Source organism: Hordeum vulgare, chromosome 1H, assembly GCF_904849725.1.
Source record: "Hordeum vulgare subsp. vulgare chromosome 1H, MorexV3_pseudomolecules_assembly, whole genome shotgun sequence".
NCBI lineage: Eukaryota > Viridiplantae > Streptophyta > Magnoliopsida > Poales > Poaceae > Hordeum > Hordeum vulgare.
The window spans coordinates 341,648,778-341,669,251 of record NC_058518.1 but is presented as its reverse complement, the minus strand read 5'-3'; the positions used below and the strand labels follow the sequence as shown (position 1 = coordinate 341,669,251).

Sequence of the window (20,474 nt, the reverse complement as noted above, 5' to 3'; positions counted from 1 at the left end):
GGAGGAGGAGGAGGAGGAGAAGGAGAAGAAGGCCAAGGACCTTCTAGTCCTTCTCCTCCTCCTCCTTCTCCTCCTTCTTATTTATTTCTTCTTCTTCTTCTTCTCCTCCTCCTCTTTCTTATCCTCTTTCATATTCTCCTTGCCTTAATTTCCCCAACAATGACATAATTAGCCAATTTAGCTCCAAAAAGACATTATAAGCTCAAAATGGCATAAGAACCTTGGTTAGCTCATTAATATTATATACTTAGCTCGTTTTCCTCTATAATGACATAATTAGCCCATTTAGCTCCAAAAAGACATAGTTAGCTAATTTAGCTCCAAGAAGAGGAGAAGAGGAGAAATGAAAAAGAAGAACAAAAAGAAGAAGAGAAAGAGAAGAGAAGGAGAAGGAGAAGGAGGAGGAGAAGAAGAAGAGAAGAAGGAGAAGGAGGAGAAGGAGCCCTCCTTGTTCTCCTTCTTCTTCCCTCCTTCTTCTCCCCTTCTTCTTCAATTTAGCTTATTTTCCCCAACAAAGACATACTTAGCCAATTAGCATCCAAAATGACATAATTAGCTTAGTTAGGTAAAAACATCATAAGAACCTTGGTTAGCTCAATAAAATGACTAATTAAGCTCCTAAAAGACATAATAAGTTCAAAATGGCATAAGAACCTTGGTTAGCTCATTAATATTATATACTTAGCTTGTTTTCCTCTAGAATGACATAATTAGCCCATTTAGCTGCAAAAAGACATAGTTAGCTAATTTAGCTCCAAGAAGAGGAGAAATGAAAAGAAGGAAGAAGAAGAAGAAGAGAAGGAGAAGGAGAAGGAGAAGGAGAAGATGAAGAAGGAGGAGGAGAAGAAGAGAAGAAGAAGGAGAAGGAGGAGAAGAAGGAGAAGGAGCCCTCCTTCTTCTCCTTCTTCTTCTCTCCTCCTTCTTCTCCTCCTTCTCCTCCTTCTTCTCCTTCTTCTTCTATTCTTCTTTTTTCTTCTTCTCCTCCTCCTTATCCTTCTCCTTCCCCTCCTCCTCGTCCTCCTTCTTGTTTTTCTTCTCCTTGTTCTCTTCTTGCTTCTTCTCTTTCTTCTTCAATTTAGCTTATTTGTCATATATATGTTGTTCTTCTTCTTCTTCTGACTTTCTTATTCCCATTTTGCAGATTGGATGTACTACATGCATGGAAGCTGGCATTGGAGTGCTTCAGTTCCCGTTTTTATTTGAGTTGATGAACAATGTGGAACTATATGTATATGTATATATGGATGAACAATATATGTGCAACTATATGTATGTATATATGGATGAAACTTTGTATGTGTTGGTTCTTCTGATATATGGGATGTACGTTGATGAACAAATGGCATTGATGAGATTTATATGTATATCATATATGTGTTGTGACCTATTTATCATATATGTGCTATGAATTATATATATATGTGATGTGAAATAGAAAAAATAAACAAAAATGTGACAATATAGGCTCTTTGTCGTCTGCCAGCTGATGGCAAAGGCCTTTGCCATCAGCTGGCAGACGGCAAAGGTGCCACGTGGCGCCCAGCTGTGCAACCTGGGCAGCAGCAGTTGGCCATATAGTATCTTTGTCGTCTGCTTCCAGGGGGGTAGACGGCAAAGAAGAGGGCACAGAGGAGGGGGGAGGAGGAGGTGGAGGCTGACGGCAAAGAAGAGGGAGAGGCAGACGACACAGAAGAGTGAGGAGGCAGACGACAAAGAAGAGGGGGGAGGCAGACGACACAGAGGAGGGGGGAGGAGGAGGGGGAGGCAGACGGCAAAGAAGAGGGGGGAGGCAGACGACGCAGAAGATGGGGAGGGAGACGGCAAAGCCTCCGTTAGCCCCTAACGGAGGCAACGCCTGCCGGCTGCCGTCTCGACATATTTGCCGACTGCTCTCATGGAAAGCTGATGGCAAAGCATTTTGCCGTCCGCTTCGGTGAGGCAGACGACAAAGATGCTACAATGCCATCGTAGGCTGACGCAGAAATTTTGCCGACAGTGAGATTCTTTGCCGTCCGTGATATACTCTTTGCCGTGTGTGATGGCAGACGGCAAAGAAGCTAATTCCTGTAGTGAGGGGCTACGGTTGCAGTTAGGCCCCTGAGTCGCGATGCTCAGGGGTCCCCTTTGACGTATGAGCGGCTCCGTACCTCCAGTCGTGTGTCCCCTGCACTGGGCGTGGGCGTAGACATAGGTGGACTGGGTTGATTTCCTGGCCAGCTGCGGGCCTAGTAGTTGGTGGACTGTGTTGATTTCCTAGCCAGTTGTGTACTAAGTCATTGATGGACTGTGTTGATTGCCTTCATCTTCTCCCCAACGCGGAGCGTAAGGCTGCCACTAGGCGTGGGATGGACGCCTCCGCTTCCTCGGGGGGCCCTAGGCATATACACCCTCGGCTCGTTATTACGTCAGAGTGTCACGGTGGGGGTGTATATGGGAGGTCGCGAGGACGCTTTGGCCTCGCGAGCGTCCCTACCCCCGAGGCATTATGCGCCTGATTCTGGAAGTCATTGGTGGACTGTGTTGATTACCTCTGTCTTCTCCCCAGCACGGAGCGTAGGGCTTCCACTAGGCGTGGGATGGACCCCTCCGCGTCCTCGGGGGCCCCTGGGTGTATACAACCTCAGCTCTTATTACATGAGAGTGTCACGATGGGGGTGTACATGGGAGGTCGCGAGGACGCTTTGGCCTCGCGAGTGTCCCTACCCCCAAGTCATTGGCGGACCGAGTTGATTTCGTTTGGGTTATTGGTGAACCCTGCTGACTTCTTCTTCTTCGGGAGTGAGGCAGGATATTTTTTGCCTCGGGAGGCCTGCAAGGACAAGCTTCGACCGGAGCCCCCAAGCGGAGGGCCGACTGCCCAACAATACAAGCAAGGTAGAATGTTAGGGTTCAAAATGGGTGAGATAGAAACAACTTAAGGATGCGTAAAAGAAAGTAGCGTCTGGGGAGTGCCCTGAGCTCCTAGAGGCCTCATGGCCCTCAGGGCACCCTCGAACAGGGTGGGCCAAAAATTTACCTCGCAGCAGCCAACAAAAGTCACCTGGCGGCCATGCTGCTGAAGTGCCAAAGGCGCCGTCGTCGCCCGATCTCCTGCTTCCATGGTAGCGACCCTCACGGGTCCGCCGTCTCCCGAGGCTAGGGGCCTTCGCTCGGCCCGAGCATCTCCTCCTCTTCCTCACCACGCCCTAGCAGGCAAGGCATGAGGATGGCTTGCTGGAGCTGCTGGTAGGTGGCAGTCGCGTTCCCCAGCCCGAAGGGCATGAGGGCGACGGTGACCAGGTACACCCATCGATGGTCTGTTAGCGCGGGCCAGAAGGGGCCTTGAGCTACGACTCTATCGCTTGCGAGCGCGTTGATGCAGATGCAGGGCCGGTCGACCATGACGACGACGATGACTGCGATTGGTGGCGCAGGGCAGTCCCCGCCTCGCACGGCCTGTGCCTCTTGAAGTTCTCGGATTGCTCTAATGACGGACTCACGGGAGCTGGGCGGACGCGCGCCGGAGCTCGACCTCGGGTTGTGCTCGAGCGCCACCCTCGCCTCACTGGTCAGGCCCGGAACCTCCTCGGTGGGAGCCCCGAGCCCTGACCAAAGGGGGGCGCTGAGCGCGCCTTCCTATGCGATGGGAGGCATGGCCCCGTCCCCCGGCACGGAGCCCGAAGCCCAGTGTGCTCCGTGGGGAGGTGCTCCTTCTTCTTCTTGTGTGGGTCCTCGTGAGGCGGCTCGTCTTCTTCGTCGTCGGAGCGCTCCACCACCACTGCGCAGTAGGCGCGCTCGAGTGTACAAACGACATCCTTCTCTTCGCAGGCGATGGTGATGACGCCGCCGCTCCCTGGCATCTTGAGGACGTTGTAGCCATGGTGGGTCACTGCCATGAACTCGGCGAGAGTCGGGTACCCAAGGATCGCGTTGTATGGCAGGTGGATGTGCGCGACGTCGAAGACGATGATCTCAGTGTGGTAGTTCTTGCGCTCGCCGAAGGTGACTGGCAGATGCACCTACCCGATGGGCACGGTGGACCCCTCCGTGACTCTTGAGAAGGGCTTGGGCGGCATGACCTGTTCGTACGAAAGATGGAGTTTCTCGAAGGTATCGACCGAGAGGACGTTGAGCCCTGCTCCACTGTCGATAAGGGTCTTGGTGACGAGGACGTTGCTGATGGTCGGGGTGCACATCATTGGGAGTTTGCCGGCCATGAACGAACACCTGAGCTGGTCACTTGGTTCAATGGTGATGGTGGTTTGGGACCAGTTGAGGGGCGCATCACTTCAGGTTTCGGGAGGGTGACATTCACCTCCCGTGCGAACTGCTTGAAGGAGCGGTTGGAGGCTGGGGTCTAGGCGCTGCCGAGGATGGAGGCCATTGCCCTGACCTCCTGGAAGCCCTCAGCCCCATCGTCCTGCCTGTCTTCATCCCTCCTTCTGGGTGGCGAAGCCAGCGGGGGCAGCCCAGCCCCATGAGGGTGAGCTTCGCGAGGATGACTGCGTCATTGTCCCTCCTTAGGGTTGTTGCGCCAACGGTCGTCCCAAGTCTGTGTTGGGGAACGTTGCATGGGAAACAAAAAATTTCCTACGCACACGAAGACCTATCATGGTGATGTCCATCTACGAGAGGAGATTTGGATCTACGTACCCTTGTAGATCGCACAGCAGGAAGCGTTAAGAAACACGGTTGATGTAGTGGAACGTCCTCACGTTCCTCGATCCGCCCCGCGAACCGTCCCACGATCCGTCCCACGATCCGCTCCGATTTAGTGCCGAACGGACGACACCTCCGCGTTCAACACACGTACAGCTCGGCGATGATCTCGGTCTTCTTGATCCAGCAAGCAAGACAGATAAGTACATGATTTCTCTGGCAGCGTGATGGCACTCCGGTGGTGGTCAAGGATCTACTCCTGCAGGGCTCAGCCCGAGCTCCGCAGAAATACGATCTAGAGGCAAAACTATGGTGTCTAAATCTGACTTGCACGTGGCAAAAGTTGTCTCAAATCAGCCCTAAATCACCACTATATATAGGAGGGAGGGGGAGGAGGCTTTCCATGAGGGACAAGGCCTCAAGGGTGCGCCGGCCAAGGGAGAGGAGGAGTCCCACTCCAATCCTAGTCCAACTAGGATTGGAAAGTGGAGTCCTTCTCTTCCTTCCCACCTTTCTTTTATTTTTCTTTTTCTTTGGTTTTTATTTCTTGGTGCATAGGCCCTCTTGGGCTGTCCCACCAGACCACTAAGGGCTGGTGCACCACCCCTAGGGCCTTTGGGCTTCCCCCGGGTGGGTTGCCTCCCTCCCGGTGAACATCCAGAACCCATTCGTCACTCCCGGTACATTCCCGGTAATGCCGAAAAACCTTCGGGTAACCAAATGAAGTCATCCTATATATCAATATTCGTCTCAGGACCATTCCGGAAACTCTCGTGACGTTTGTGATCTCATCCGGGACTCCGAAGATAATTCGGTAACCACACAAATAACTCAACTATACTAAAACATCATCGAACGTTAAGTGTGCAGACCCTGCGGGTTCGAGAACTATGTAGACATGCCCCGAGGCACTGCTCGGTCAATATCCAATAGAGGGACCTGGATGCCCATATTGGATCCTACATATTCTCCGAAGATCTTATCGGTTAAATCTCAGTGTCAAGGATTCATATAATCCCGTATGTCATTCACTTTGTCCTTCGGTATGTTACTTGCCCGAGATTTGATTGTCGGTATACACATACCTATTTCAATCTCGTTACCGGCAAGTCTCTTTACTCGTTCCGTAATACAAGATCCCGTAAGTTACACTTAGTCACATTGCTTGCAACGCTTGTGTGTGATGTTGTATTACCGAGTGGGCCCCGAGATACCTCTCCGTCACACGGAGTGAAAAATCCCAGTCTTGATCCATACTAAATCAACGGATACCTTCGGAGATACCTGTAGAGTACCCTTATAGGCACCCAGTTATGTTGTGACATTTGATACACACAACGTATTCCTCCGGTTCCAGTGAGTTATATGATCTCATGGTCATATGAACAAATACTTGTCACGCAGAAAACAATAGCAATAAAACGACACAATCAATATGCTACGTTCATAGTTTGGTTCTTGTCCATCACATGATTCTCCTAATGATGTGATCTCGTTATCAAGTGACAACACTTGTCTATGGTTAGGAAACCTTGACCATCTTTGATCAACGAGCTAGTCAACTAGAGGCTCACTAGGGACAGTGTTTTGTCTATGTATCCACACATGTATTTGAGTTTACAATCAATACAATTCTAGCATGGATAATAAACGATTATTATGAACAAGGAAATATAATAATAACTAAGTTATTATTGCCTCTAGGGCATATTTCCAACAGTCTCCCACTTGCACTAGAGTCAATAATCTAGTTCACATCACCATGTGATTTTAACGAATCCAACACCCATATAGTTCTGGGGTCTGATCACGTCTTGGTCGTGAGAGAGGTCTTAGTCAACGGTTCTGAAACTTTCAGATCCGTGTGCGCTTTACAAATCTTTATGTCATCTTATAGATGCTGCTACTACGTGCTATTCATAAATACTCCAAATATCTACTCTACTATACGAATCCGTTTTTACTACTGATAGTTATTCGGATTAGTGTCAAAGCTTGCATCAATGTAACCCTTTACAATGAACTCTTTTAACCACCTCCATAATCGAGAAGAATTCCTTAGTCCATTAGTTACTAAGGATAACTTTGACCGTTGTTCAGTGATTCAATCCTGTATCACTCTCTGTACCTCTTAACAGACCTGTGGCAAGGCACACATCAGGTGCGGTACAGAGCTTGACATACTTTAGAGCCTACGACTAAGGCATAGGGGATGATCTTCATCCTTTCTCTTTCTTCTGCCGTGGTCGGGCTTTTGAGTCTTACTCATATTCACACCTTACAACACAGCCAAGAACTCCTTCTTTGACGATCTATTTTGAACTCCTTCAAAAACTTGTCAAGGCATGCATTTCATTTGAAAGTTCTATGAAGCGTTTTGATCTATCTCTATAGATCTTGATGCTCAATATTCAAGTAGCTCTATCCAGGCTTTCCTTTGAAAAACTCCTTTCAAACAACCTTTTATGCTTCACAGAAATTCTACATTACTTCCGATCAACAATATGTCAACCACATATACTTATCAGAAATTCTATAGTGCTCCCACTCACTTCTTTGGAAATACAAGTTTCTCATAAACCTTGTACAAACCAAAAAGCTTTGATCATCTTATCAAACTGTATATTCCAACTCCATGATGCTTGCACCAGTCCATAGAAGGATCGCTGGAGCTTGCATACTTATTAGTATCCTTAGGATCGACAAAACCTTCTCGTTTGTATTTCACACAACCTTTCCTCAAGAAAACCATCGAGGAAACAATGTTTTGACATCCTATGTGCAATATTTCATAAATAATGCAGCAACTACTAACATAATTGCAACAGACTTTTAGGATCGCTATGAGTGAGAAAGTCTCATCATAGTCAACTCTTTGATCTTGTCGAAAACATATTTGCGACAAGTCGAGCTTTTCTTAATAGTGAGTTCTCACCATCATCGTCTGTCTTCCTTTTAAAGATCCATCTTTACTTAATAGTCCTATGACCATCAAGTAGTTCTTCCAAAGTCTACCCTTTGTCTTCATACATGGATCCTCTCTCGGATTTCACGGCCTCGAACCATTTGTCGGAATCCGGGCCCACCATCGCTTCTCCATAGCTTGTATGTTAATTGTTGTTCAACAACATGACCTCCATGACAGGGTTACCATACCACTCTGTAGTAGTACGCGACCTTGTCGACCTACGAGGTTTGTAGTAACTTGATTCGAAGCTCTAATGATCACCATCATCAACTTCCACTTCAATTGGTGTAGGCGTGATAGGAACATCTTCCTGCGCCCTGCTACACACTGGTTGAAGTGACGGTTCACTAACCTCATCAAGTTCCACCACTCTCCCACTCAATTCTTTCGAAAGAAACCTTTCCTCGAGAAAGGACCCGTTTCTTCAAACAAACACTTCGCTTCCGGATCTGAGATAGGAGATGTATCCAACTGTTTTGGATATCCTATGAAGATGCATTTATTCGCTTTGGGTTCGAGCTTATCAGACTGAAACTTTTGCACATAAGCATCACAGCCCCACACTTTCAAGAAACGACAACTTAGGTTTCTCCAAACCATAATCTATACTATATCATCTCAACGGAAATAGGCGGTTCCCTATTTAAAGTGAATGTGGTTGTCTCTAATGCATAACCCATAAACGATAGTGGTAATTTGATAAGAGACATCATAGTATGCACCATATCAAATAGGGCGTGGCTTTGACGTTCGGACACACCATCACACTATGGTGTTCTAGGCGGCATGAATTACGAAACAATTTCCACATTGTCTTAATCACTACTAGGAAAAGGGCTAGAGATGATATAGACACTAATGGCGCACCAGACAAGTAGTGCGCCACTACTATATAGTAGTGGCGCACCATGTGCAGGTGTGCCATTAGACACTAGTGGCACACCACACACTCGGTGCGCCACTACTATTTTTTTTTTTGCAAAACTACTAATGGCGCACCACCAGCTGGTGCGCCATTAGTAACCTGGGTTATTAATGGCGCATCTGTAGGTGGTGCGCCACTACTATAATTTTTGTTGTTGTAAAACTACTAATGGCGCACCACCAGCTGGTGCGCCATTAGTAACCAGGGTTACTAATGGCGCATCTGTAGGTGGTGTGCTACTACTATAATTTTTTTTTGCAAAACTACTAATGGCGCACCAGAGACGGTGCGCCATTAGTAACCAGGGTTACTAATGGCGCATATGTAGGTGGTGCGCCATTAGTAACCTGGGACCAGCTAGATATTTTGGACAGCCACCTACCACACTCACTTTCCCCACTTTCATTCTCTCCACCTCCTCCTCCAAGCTTGTCTCGGGTGCCTCTCCTCCTCACCTCATTTGCATCATAGATTCACCCAAATTAAGTGGTTAAATTACCTTTTTTGATAGGTAAGTAAGGGGAAAGCTTTTATGTCGTAGATCTACTTTTTTCTCCCTCCAACAACGTGCACATGCACTTTTTATGGCCTAGCTAGATCTACGTATGTTTGTGGTGTTGCATATATGTTTGTGTTTGCAGGTACCGGTATTTGAAATGCGATAGTTGCCAATATTTTCCCGGAATGTTGATTCATTGCCGTTTCGGCGAGAATTTGGCACTATGCATTCTTTTTTTGTCCTATTTTTAGGAAAAGTCATGCCAATTTTTTTTTGGTTCTAAAATATCGTTTTGCTCTACTCCGCAGGCGACCATGGTCCGCACGATGACCGAAGGCATCGTGAATAGGTTTTTGAGCTCCGCGAAGGCGGAGATGCTTCAAAAGAACGAGACGGAGATAAGATGTCCATGTTGAAGATGCAAGCTGAAGAGCCTTATGGACCCGGATTCCGTAAAGGTGCGGGCCCACCTGCTCTTGCGTGGTTTCATGGATGGCTATCGGTGGCAAGGTGATGAAGATGATTATGAAGTCGTCCATGGGGGCTGGGAAATAAATGAGGAAGGGCATGAGCAAGACAACCGCGGCGAGGGCGGGCGAAAAGACGAAGAATCTCCAGGACACAGTCATCATGTAGAAGATGCCGGACATGATGTTGAGGAAGATGCCGAAGCAGACGAAGGGCATGATCATGAAGATGAAGATGCCGGAGCAGATGACGATGGACCATCGATGGCCTGGGTGCAGGACCCTCATATTCAAGAGCTGCTTCTCAAGCAGACGGATAACGCAAGAGCTGCTGCCCGAGAGAAAGCCAAGCTGGATCAACTGGAGATAGACACGGTTACTCCATTGTATGAAGGATGCAGGCCCGAGGATACCCGCCTGAAAGTAACGCTCATGGCTCTGGAGATGAAGGTAAAACACAAAATGACCGACGCATGCTTCGACGAGAACATGTCATTCTGGCACGAACGTCTTCCCAAGGGGAACAAGTGCCCGACCAGTTTTGAGGAGGCGTTGAAAATCGTGTGTCCTCTGGATTTACCGCACGTGAAATACCATGTGTGCATGAACAACTGCATCATTTATCGGGACAAGCATGCGGAGTCTACCATATGTCTGGTGTGCGGCGTCAGTCGATACAAGAAGAGGAAGAAAGCTCCTCGAAAAGTGGTGTGGTACTTTCCGATCACTCCTCGTCTGCAGCGGTATTTCGCGGACCCTAAGGTAGCAAAGCTTCTGCATTGGCACGCGGATAGGGAGGAGAAGAAGCGAGAAGATGACGGAAATGATCCGGAGATAAATAAAAAAGACAAGATGCTAAGTCACCCTAAGGATCCGAGCCAGTGGCAAGCGTTGAACGTTGAATACCCAGAATATGGGGGCAATCCAAGGAACATCGTGCTGGGCGCGAGCACCGATGGAGTCAATCCGTTTTGGCAGCCAGAGAAGCACACATAGCACCTGGTCTGTGTTTGTGTGGATGTACAACCTCCCCCCTGGTTGTGCATGAAGAGGAAGTACATTCACATGAGTATGCTAATTGAAGGGACGAAACAACCAGGGAACGACATCAATCTGTATCTGGGGCTGCTTAAAGAGGAGCTAGACACGCCGTGGAAAACGCCAACCAATACGTGGGACGCCGCAGAGAAAGAATATTTCCCTATGAGAGCCGCACTGCTCACGACGGTGCACGACTATCTCAGTTACAGATATGTCGCGGGGCAGGTGGTCCACGGATTTTCTGGATGCGTCAGGTGCATGGATGGCACAATGTATCGCCAACTAGATAGAGATCCCGGGTCTTCAAAAACCGTGTTCATGGGACATCGAAGGTGGATTCGCGACGATGACTCATGGAGAAAATGCAAGGATCTATTTGATGGTGAAACCGAACCCCGAAGACGCCCTCTCATGAGGAGCGGCGAGGAAATATACAAGCTGTTGAAAAATTGGAAAGAGTGCCCGCCGCCGGGAAAGGCGCCAGAGTCGCTACTGAAGGTATGGAAAACGAGGTCTGTTTTCTGGGACTTGCCGTACTAGAAGATCCTCCGTGTGCCTCACAGCCTTGATGTCATGCATATCACGAAGAACGTGTGCGAGAGTCTGCTTGGTACCCTGCTCAACATGCTAGAGAGGACCAAAGATGGGCCGAAAGCAAGGGCAGACTTGAAATCAATGGGCATCAGGGAGGAGCTTCACGCTAATAATGATGATCATGAGGCGAAGCAGGACACGGAAAGTCGTCGCAAAGGAAAAAAGGCCAAGAAGACCGGAAATGACTTCCCTCCCGCGTGCTTCACTCTAAATCAGGAGGAGATCGATCAGTTTTTCACCTGCCTCGTAGGAGTAAAAGTTCCTTACGGTTACGCGGGGAAGATAAGCACATACCTAGACTCAGCGAAGAAGAAGTTCAGCGGGATGAAGTCTCACGGCTGTCACGTGCTGATGACGCAGATACTTCCAGTTGCAATCCGTGGGATCATGGACGCGCACGTCCGTGAAACGCTATTTGGCCTATGCAACTTTTTCGACGTCATCTCTCGGAAGTCGGTTGGCGTGAGGCAACTCAGAAGGCTACAGGAAGAGATCGTGGTGATACTATGCGAGCATGAGATGTACTTCCCGCCCGCATTCTTCGATGTTATGGTGCATCTGCTGGTCCATATCGTGGAGGATATCATCCAACTCGGGCCAACGTTCCTGCACAGCATGATGCCGTTCGAAAGGATGAATGGTGTCATCAAAGGATACGTTCGCAACATGTCACGTCCAGAGGGAAGCATAGCCAGGGGCTTTCTGACCGAAGAGTGCATCTCCTACTGCACAAATTATCTAGGCATCGAGAACCCCGTTGGTCTGCCCGTCAACAGGCACCTCGGCAGGCTCGTTGGATGGGGTCACCATGAGGGTCGCCGCTAAATGCATGTCGACTTCGAGGGTCGACTCGCTGACTTTGAAAGAACAAGCCTAGTCGCGCTACAACACATAGACGTGGTCGATCCTTGGGTCGTAGAGCACAAAACCTTTATTGAGAAGACGTACAATGACCGAGGCCAACAGAGGACGGACGAAGATATAATCAAAGAGCACAACTCATGTTTCACGCGTTGGTTCAAGCAGAAGCTTCTGTCGTACCCTTTACATGAGGATTCTTCCGCGGAAGAACAACTCATATTCGCCTTGTCACAGGGCGCCGAGCACAACCTGATGACGTATGAGGCATACGATATCAATGGCTACACATTCTACACCGAGGGAAAGGACATGAAGAGCGAGGGTTATCAGAACTCCGGGGTAACGATGGAATCCTACACCGGTAACGACAAGGACAGATACTACAGAAGGATCAAGGAGATCTGGGAGCTGAGCTACGCTGGAGAGAAGGTCCCGATGTTCCGTGTCAGATGGGCCACGAGCGTCATAAAAGAATATCGGTATTTCACCACCATGGTTATACCCGAAGCCAAATCCAAGACCGCCGGCGCAAACGTCACTGCGAAAAATGAGCCATGGGTACTAGCTTCCCAAGTGGACCAATGCTTCTTCATTACCGACCCGCCAAAGCCCAGTCGTGTTGTCGTGAGGAGAGGCAAAAGGAAGATCATCGGAATGGATGGAGTCGCCAATGAGCAAGACTTGGACAAGTACGGCGACCCGAAGATGGAACATGATGACGATGATGAAGTACCAGCATTCACCACAAGAAGAAGCAGGACCACCCTACCTAAAGGACGTCCGTTCAAGAGAAGAACTCCATTTACGAAAAATAAGGGCAAGAACATCGTGAAAATATAGTTAGCTAAGATCGATTGTATTTAAATTGTAGCCTTCATTTCTCGATTGTATTTCGACATTTTCAAATTTGATGATATTTTTTCATATTCAATATGAAAAAATATTGAATATTCATGAGGACACTCGATCTCGATCCCCCTCCATCTCGATCGCTATCCCCCTCGCAAGATCCCCCTCGCCGCCGAGCACCCCCCGCACCCTCCGCCGCTCCACCGCCGCCGCCGACCCCCCGCACCCTCGCCTGCTCCACCGCTGCCGAGCACCCACCGCACCCTCTACCGCTCCACCGCCGCCAACGACCTCCCGCACCCTCCCCCGCTCACCCCCGGTTATTGAATATCTGATCGACATGATCGTGAGCGAGCAGTGGCCGTACGTACGTGACCCATGCATCAACACTGGACGTGCGTCACACTTGGTGGATAAGCGCTATTGGTTTTAGAGTAGACCATGCTCTATCTCTACACATGTGCTTCCAACCAAATTAAGCGGCAAAGATGTAATCGCATCTCTAACCAAATTAAGCGGCAACAACTTTCACTTCTATACAGGCTCGAGTATAGATATGTATGGGTGTATCATGCCTAAATAGGCAAATTTATTTCCTTTTTTCTAACTAGACTGACAAATGTTATGATCTACAATATATAAAAAACACTCTAATGACGCACTTCATGCACATGCGCCATTACTATATAAAAAAAATTCTAATGGCGCACTTCATGCACATGCGCCATTACTATATAAAAACATTCTAATGACGCACTTCATGCACATGCGCCATTACTATAAAAAAAATATTCTAATGGCGCACAGCTCGGGGTGCGCCATTCCTAACCCGTCTGCCCTCGCGCACCTCTACTCGATCTGCCCTCCCTCGCACCCCCTCGTCCAGGAGACCCCACCCACCCCTTTCCCCACCCTCGTAAACGCAGCCCACGGAGACGCCACCGCCGCCGCCGCCCTCCCCCTCCCCCACCCTCGTCCACGGAGACGCCACCCACGGAGACGCCGCCACCGCCACCGTCCTCCCCCTCCCCCACCCTCGTCCATGCAGCCATTTTCTCCTCTCGGCCCAACTATGAACAAGCTCTGGCGGCGCTAGGGTTTGCTCCACAGCTCCCCTTCTGCTCGTCTCTGGCGCCGGCGTCCATAGTACGGCCGCGCTTGGGCCACCCCATTCGTCCGTCTTCGTCGCTGGTGGCCTGATTCTTGCCGCCGTCGTCCACTCCTCCCGGTGCGCAGCGCCACTACCAGCTGCATCTGCTCCGATCTACCACTACTCCATAGCTGTTAATCCTTGTAGTAAGTCAAAGAGTACAGTAGAGTACTATGCCTTCGGAAATATTTTGATGACGCGATCTGAATTGGTGGTGAGGAAAAGGTTGTGTTTTGGAGACAATGTTCATGCCCAGAACAAATTTCAGACGGCAGGCTCACCGATTGATTGATTGATTATAGTTATTGTAGTCTGTCAAGGACGACTGGCGTGCATGTTTGTAGAGTATCACTTATTCTGTTTGGGTACACTAGCTCTACAGTTTTTGTGACGTTTTGTAATGTATCCTGATGGATGCTTATTCTGATTGTGTACATTCCGGCTTTGAGTCCGTGGCATATTCTGATTAAAGCGGATTACGACAATTTACTGGTTAATTTGTTGCACAGGGAAGCTGTGCATTGAAGTTGGTCCGACGTCAAAGGTTTCCTTCATCTCTGAGGATCTGTGCATTGGCTGTGGTATTTGTGTCAAGGTATATCTATATGTGCTTGCAACTTCAACACAACTACTAAATTGTATGGTCTTTGTATGTGCTCTACTGTTTAGTCTTCTCATTGCTGTGCAATTAATCCTTGCCGTAGAAATGCCCATTTGATGCCATCGAGATCATCAACCTCCCAAAAGATCTGGAAAAGGATGCAGTAGTTCTTTCTCGGGATTGCACCTATTCTTCAATTCATTTCCAGTAAGTCCAGATAAGCTCTTCAAAGGTATGATAGTTTTCTAGTGTCTCTGTCCGAGTAGGCTTATTAGCAATATCCCCTATAGTTAGCCTTTTCTGCCACTTGGCCTCCAAACAGCTTATAGCAATTGTTGATCGTACCTCGCGAATTCATACCTCATCATAGTTTTCTAGTGTCCATGTAAGCTTATTAACAATATCCCATATAGTTGGACTTTTCTGCCGATCATCCTCCAAACAGCTTAGAGCAATTGTTGATCGTACCTCGTCAATTAATGCCTCATGATAGTTTTCTAGTGTCTCTGTCCTAGTAAGCTTATTAACAATATCCCCTATAGTTGGTCTTTCCTGCCGATCGGCATCCAAAAAACTTAGAGCAATTTCGATACATGTCTTTACTTGCTCAAAATACGACTCCAACAAATCCCCTGACGCCGTTGATTGTAGCCTATCCATCCAATTATCATGCACCTGCCAATTCAGAACACACCGAGTGATTAGTGTATTAGATAGAAGAAAACAGACAAGTACCAGTGACAATATACAAAAGTGCTATCTTAATTAGTAGACGCAATTCTTACAGTCTTAGTGAATCGATCGGAGGTCGTTTGAGCACTTCTGGAGTAGCCTGTACGTCCTGCAATTATCTGTATAACCACAACACCCAGGTTGAATATGTCCACATTACTGGAGATTAGTCCTTCATTTATAAACTCCGGTGGCAAGTATCCACTGCAAGCATGACACAACGGGTATGTTACTGATAATCCCTGTGCCCAACGCAAATAAGAACTATCTGCTTAGGAAATATAACACTTGACATGAAAATAAGCTTACGGTGTTCCTATAGAATCATTAGTGCTATAAGATTTTTCTTCATTGAAGAATCTGGACAATCCGAGATTTTCCTTCACTACTTCAATCCTTGTAAGTCCCCATGGAGTATCTCAAAGTCTTCACAACATCTACCAGAACCAAATTTGGTATGTCAGTAAAAGAAATTGATCATTGTAGAACTACAAACATACGAGAAACACAAGGATAAACTCACGATTCTGCCGTTTTCATATTTCCAGTATTTTCTATGACTGGATGGGCACCAATTTCTGTGCCATTAAGAGAATACCAGTCAGGAATTCCCACATCTTTCCCAGGAGTCCTTTGTAGTTGATATCCTAACACTATTGCATCTTGCAATCGTCTTGCTCCATGAAACTATAAATGCAGATAAAATAGGTTGATCTGCTTAGCACTAGAATACTAAAACAAGGTTTCTGAAATGTTGCTTACAACTCTAACATCGTTTATAAAATTAAAAGACAGATGCAGTTACATATGATGAGTGGAATAGTGGGATGGAAATATCTCTATCATAGTCACATATAAAAATAGTGTGAAACCCACTGATCAGTCAACACTTGTCCAGAATGACTCACTTTGTCAGAAGCACACTTCCTGTTTCAGTCGAATCTAGTTGCTGCTTAATTGGGTTTTCTTTGTAACAAACTTGAAGGTATATGTATTTCGTATATGCTACTGCCATTACGTATATGTAAAGGGAAGCCTGAAATATTCTGTCTGCCACCAAATTCTTTCTGGCTTTGTGTACTAACATAGGACCGTAAAATAGCAGCTTTCTTATGGATTAGGCTATTGATGTATATAGAAAGTTACAAATATGCTTTGTTTTTTTGCTCATTTGCTCTTTCCCTTTAGATTTACCTAGGTTCAGTCATTTATTGTTTGCTTCATGTTTCATGTATGTAGTTTGTGTGTTGTGCTAGCTTGATGTTTTCTGTGTATGCTTTTTATGGCCGATGATTTACTGCAGGTTAGCACTGTCAAAAGGTCATACTTAACGCATGCCTAATTTTAACACTAAATCAACTTCATTAATTTTCAGGTACAGTACTCTGACGGAGTTACCTTCTTCAGAGTGCAGAGGAGCAAAATTGTTCTAATCAGCAACAGCACATCACAGTCACTTGGATCAGCGGAAGAGGAGCATCAGCAGCACGGGCAGAGGAGCAGGAGCAGCTATTTCTTCAGGTATAATGGAAAACAAGCAAGCTTATATCTGAAAAATGAGTTAGCTAGGCTCAGAATTTTGAGTTGGCCCGTTTACATATGCTATCTGAAAAATGAGTTAGATAGTCATCTAAATTGAGCTGATTTTGATTTCCGTATGTTATGGGGGGACAACAGATATTGCTATATGTTCATTCTTGAGGGTACATACTTGCTAAACTCTTGATGATTTTTTGTTGGGTGACCTATTTTTGTCCATATGAAAGCAGAGGACAATATGGTCTGTGTCCTTTTCATCCATATGAAAGTAGAGGCACATTGTGGTGCTAGTTTGCTGGGTTTTGTCTCCGAGCATCGTGTCGTGATGATTTTGCAGGTACCCTGAGAGGCCCTTGAGTTTGCCGGAATGTCGGTTAACTTTCGTTCCGGCAAATTCGGGTACTCCATATGTCCTATTGTCAGCAAAGGTCATGCTGAAATTTTCCGTGAATTTTAGCATGACTTTGCTAAAAATAGGACATATGGGGTACTTGCGACTAATGCATGGCCCGGGGTATCTTAGTACTTAATTAAGTAGGATCAACTGCCCCTTTATTCTTGCTGCATTAAACCATAGGTGGCAATCGAGCCAAGTGATTAGGCCCAACTTAGAATTCTCCTTCCCTTTTCTTGATAGGGTATATTATTAGAAGATACCCATATATATCAGTCAACCTAGGGTGCCTCGGCATCGATAAACCCTAAATGGTGAAAACTTAACTTAGCATTTAGGGTGCCTCAGCATCGACAAACCCTAAATTATAATACCTTGGCTTTTAGGGTGCCTCGGTGTCGATAAAAACCTAAATGATGAATGCTTAGGCTTTTAGGGTGCATCGGCGTCGACAAACCCTAAATGATAAAAGCTTAGCTTTTAGGATGCCTCGGTGTCGACAAACCCTAAATGATGAGACCATGATCTTGTTCCTCGACAATAACCAACTTTTTGACCAAACTTTTTTCCTATTTAGAGCGAAACATGTCCCACAATGATGAGGCCAGCGGTTCGGGCAAGGCATTCTGGGAGCTATCCCAGGAGATGGAGGAAGAACCTCACCGCTATGAGGACGCCGCGGAAGACACCGATCCCGAGTACACAACCCCTAGTGGCGTCGGGGATGACACCACTGATGGTGCCGCCGAGCATGCCACCACTGATGATGGCAGCGCACGCATAGATGGTAGCCAATCGAAGAGGCAACGGAAGGACCGGCGCCCGAACGTGCTCAGCACCGTAAAGGAGGAATTTACTGAAGTGAACTCCGATGGGTATCCAACGGCGCCCAAAGAAATAGTTAAGGGGTACGCGGTTCAGCTCGGGTGCATTCTCCGGAGCACTGTCTCGATCAACACCGAGAACCTAAGGCATAAGGACCGAGGGAATTTGCGCAACCTCCTCTTCATGAAGCTGCACGAACGATACAAGTTCCTCGATCACGTCGCAAACACACGCCTCTCAAGGAATAAAGTGAACAGTGCCGCCCTCACGAAGATGAGAAAGGCCCTGTCTACTTGGAGAAGCGCGGTGAAGAGAATGATTGACAAAGGTGATAGTTATGAGAAGATCAAGGCAAAAAATCCTTTGATCAGCGAAGATAACTACAAGGAGTTCAAGATCAAGTGCGAGAGCAAGGCAACCGCGGAATCAAGTTAGTGGGGGAAAGAAATGCAGGAGTTGAACTTAGGGGTCCACCAACTCGGTCCCGGTGGTTACAGAGTGGCGGAACCTATATGGGACAAGGAGGACGCGGAGCGTGCCGAGCAAGGCCCACCACCCCGCTTCGAGAAATACGGTGACAAGCAGACCAGGAACTATGTCAGGGCCCGGTACAAGGTGGACCCGGTAACAAAGGAGCTTACCACGGATGCGAAGACCAGGGCGCTTGAGCTTGTTGTGGTAAGGAATACACCCCACGTAATTAGCTCCATATGGTTGCATTCTAATTAATGAAGCCAAATTTCTAAATGGTTCATTCCTTCCACAGGACACTGAAAGCAGTAGCGCGGGGTCGTCTCAGAGCTCCCATTGGGACACCAATTTAAATATGGCATTTAACGTAATGAAAAACAAGGATAAGTCTAGTAAGCCGTCGTCAGCTGTCGTGTGGTCGGCAAAGGCTTGTCCACGAAATGGTCCTCATACTATAACGCTGGTGGGCGAAAGGAGAGAAATACCAACTTGGAAAGCCAGTCGCGCGAGGTTCAAGAACTAAAGGCAAAAGTGGTGCGGATTCCGGAGATGGTCCAAGAGCTAGTGCAACACCAAGGGGTCATCACCGCCATTGTGCCTACCTTGATTGAGGGGCTGCAGGCGTGGATTGCGGGCGGCCAACAGGGGCCGCCCCCGATTCCCAGCTTCACGGCCAGCAACTCGCTCAACGCGCAGGCGGCGCCATTGGTGTCTCCGGTGCCGGTGCCATTGGTGTCTCTGGCGCCGGCACGGGCATTGGACCTTATTAATGCACCCGGGTGTGCGAAGAATATGCTGGCCCGCACCTTGGCAGCAAGCGGCCCCTCCGTCACTTGCACGCCCGCCGTTGGCGGTGCCTCGACATTAGCCGAGCTCGGTGCCATCATGGTAACTGAGCCTCTCTCGGCCGATGACTTCATCTCCTTGCCTTTGATTGGGCATGCCCTGACGCCCTACATGTTTTCGCAGGGCGCCGGCGCCGACGTTCCATGCACTCTCCTGCACTTCGTGGGCAGCGAGTTGATCGATGTCGCCAAGGGCAGAATCGTTCAACCGGGCAACCCCATGTTCCACGGTAAACCGATGCCACCCACCACGTATAGGGTTCAACAGGTTCGGGTGCTGCGAGGCTGCGACGACTTGTTACCTCCGTTCCACCCCGCTGGGGCCGACAAAGATGATGTGATGACCCTCTGTGCCTGCTTAAGCTGGCCCTTGCTTTGGCCGAAGAGCCAGATTTGTTTGGGGGCGGGGGACACCACCCCACAGACAACACCACCAGTCGTGCCGGTGCCAAGCCATGGCAAGACCACCGCAACGCTACCGGACATGCATATGGCACATGATCCGGACAACGACGACGACGACGATGGTACATTTACCAAGGTCGATAAGTACTTTGCCGAACATGGGTACGGTGAGGAATTCTTGGGGCCTCCTTCTCAAGAACCCAACCCTGCAAAAGACGACTGCGATCTAGCTGGTACCGTGGAGAAACCCAATTGCAACAGGCGTTGTCTAGTGTTTAGTTTTGAGGAGACGCCTCCAGCTGCCGCCTTCATCGAGCCTCAGATAGCCGAGGTGCGAAATATTATTGGCCCCAACACACTCAAGAAGGTGGTCTCTGAGCAGAACTCGATCCCATTACATCAGTAGAAGAAGGGACGGAAAAGAAAGACTAACAAGGGTGCGAGCCAGCCGGCACCGAGTATGATCCATGCTCTGGACGGGCCACCTTCACCTAAGGATATCTCGAGGAGGGTGCATGTGGCGGGTAGGCCGATGCTACCAACTAATCTTCTCAATGCTGCAACCGGTGCTATGCGGAGTCTGCATGACAGTGTTCTTTGTTTGGAGAAGCGGTGTCTCTCCGAGAATAATGTGGCATACCCGGTTTTCGTGGCCAAGGTGCCAGAGGGC

At 48.1% G+C, this 20,474-nt stretch overlaps 1 long non-coding RNA gene across 1 annotated transcript; it reads left to right on the top strand.

Annotated features, from left to right (window-relative positions):
- The first annotated feature begins 14,067 nt into the window (after window positions 1-14,067).
- LOC123410591 lies at window positions 14,068-14,733 on the top strand. Its single transcript, XR_006613056.1, has 3 exons — window positions 14,068-14,138; window positions 14,502-14,587; window positions 14,697-14,733. It is a non-coding gene; the product is annotated as an uncharacterized LOC123410591 (long non-coding RNA).
- The last annotated feature ends 5,741 nt before the right edge of the window (window positions 14,734-20,474 follow it).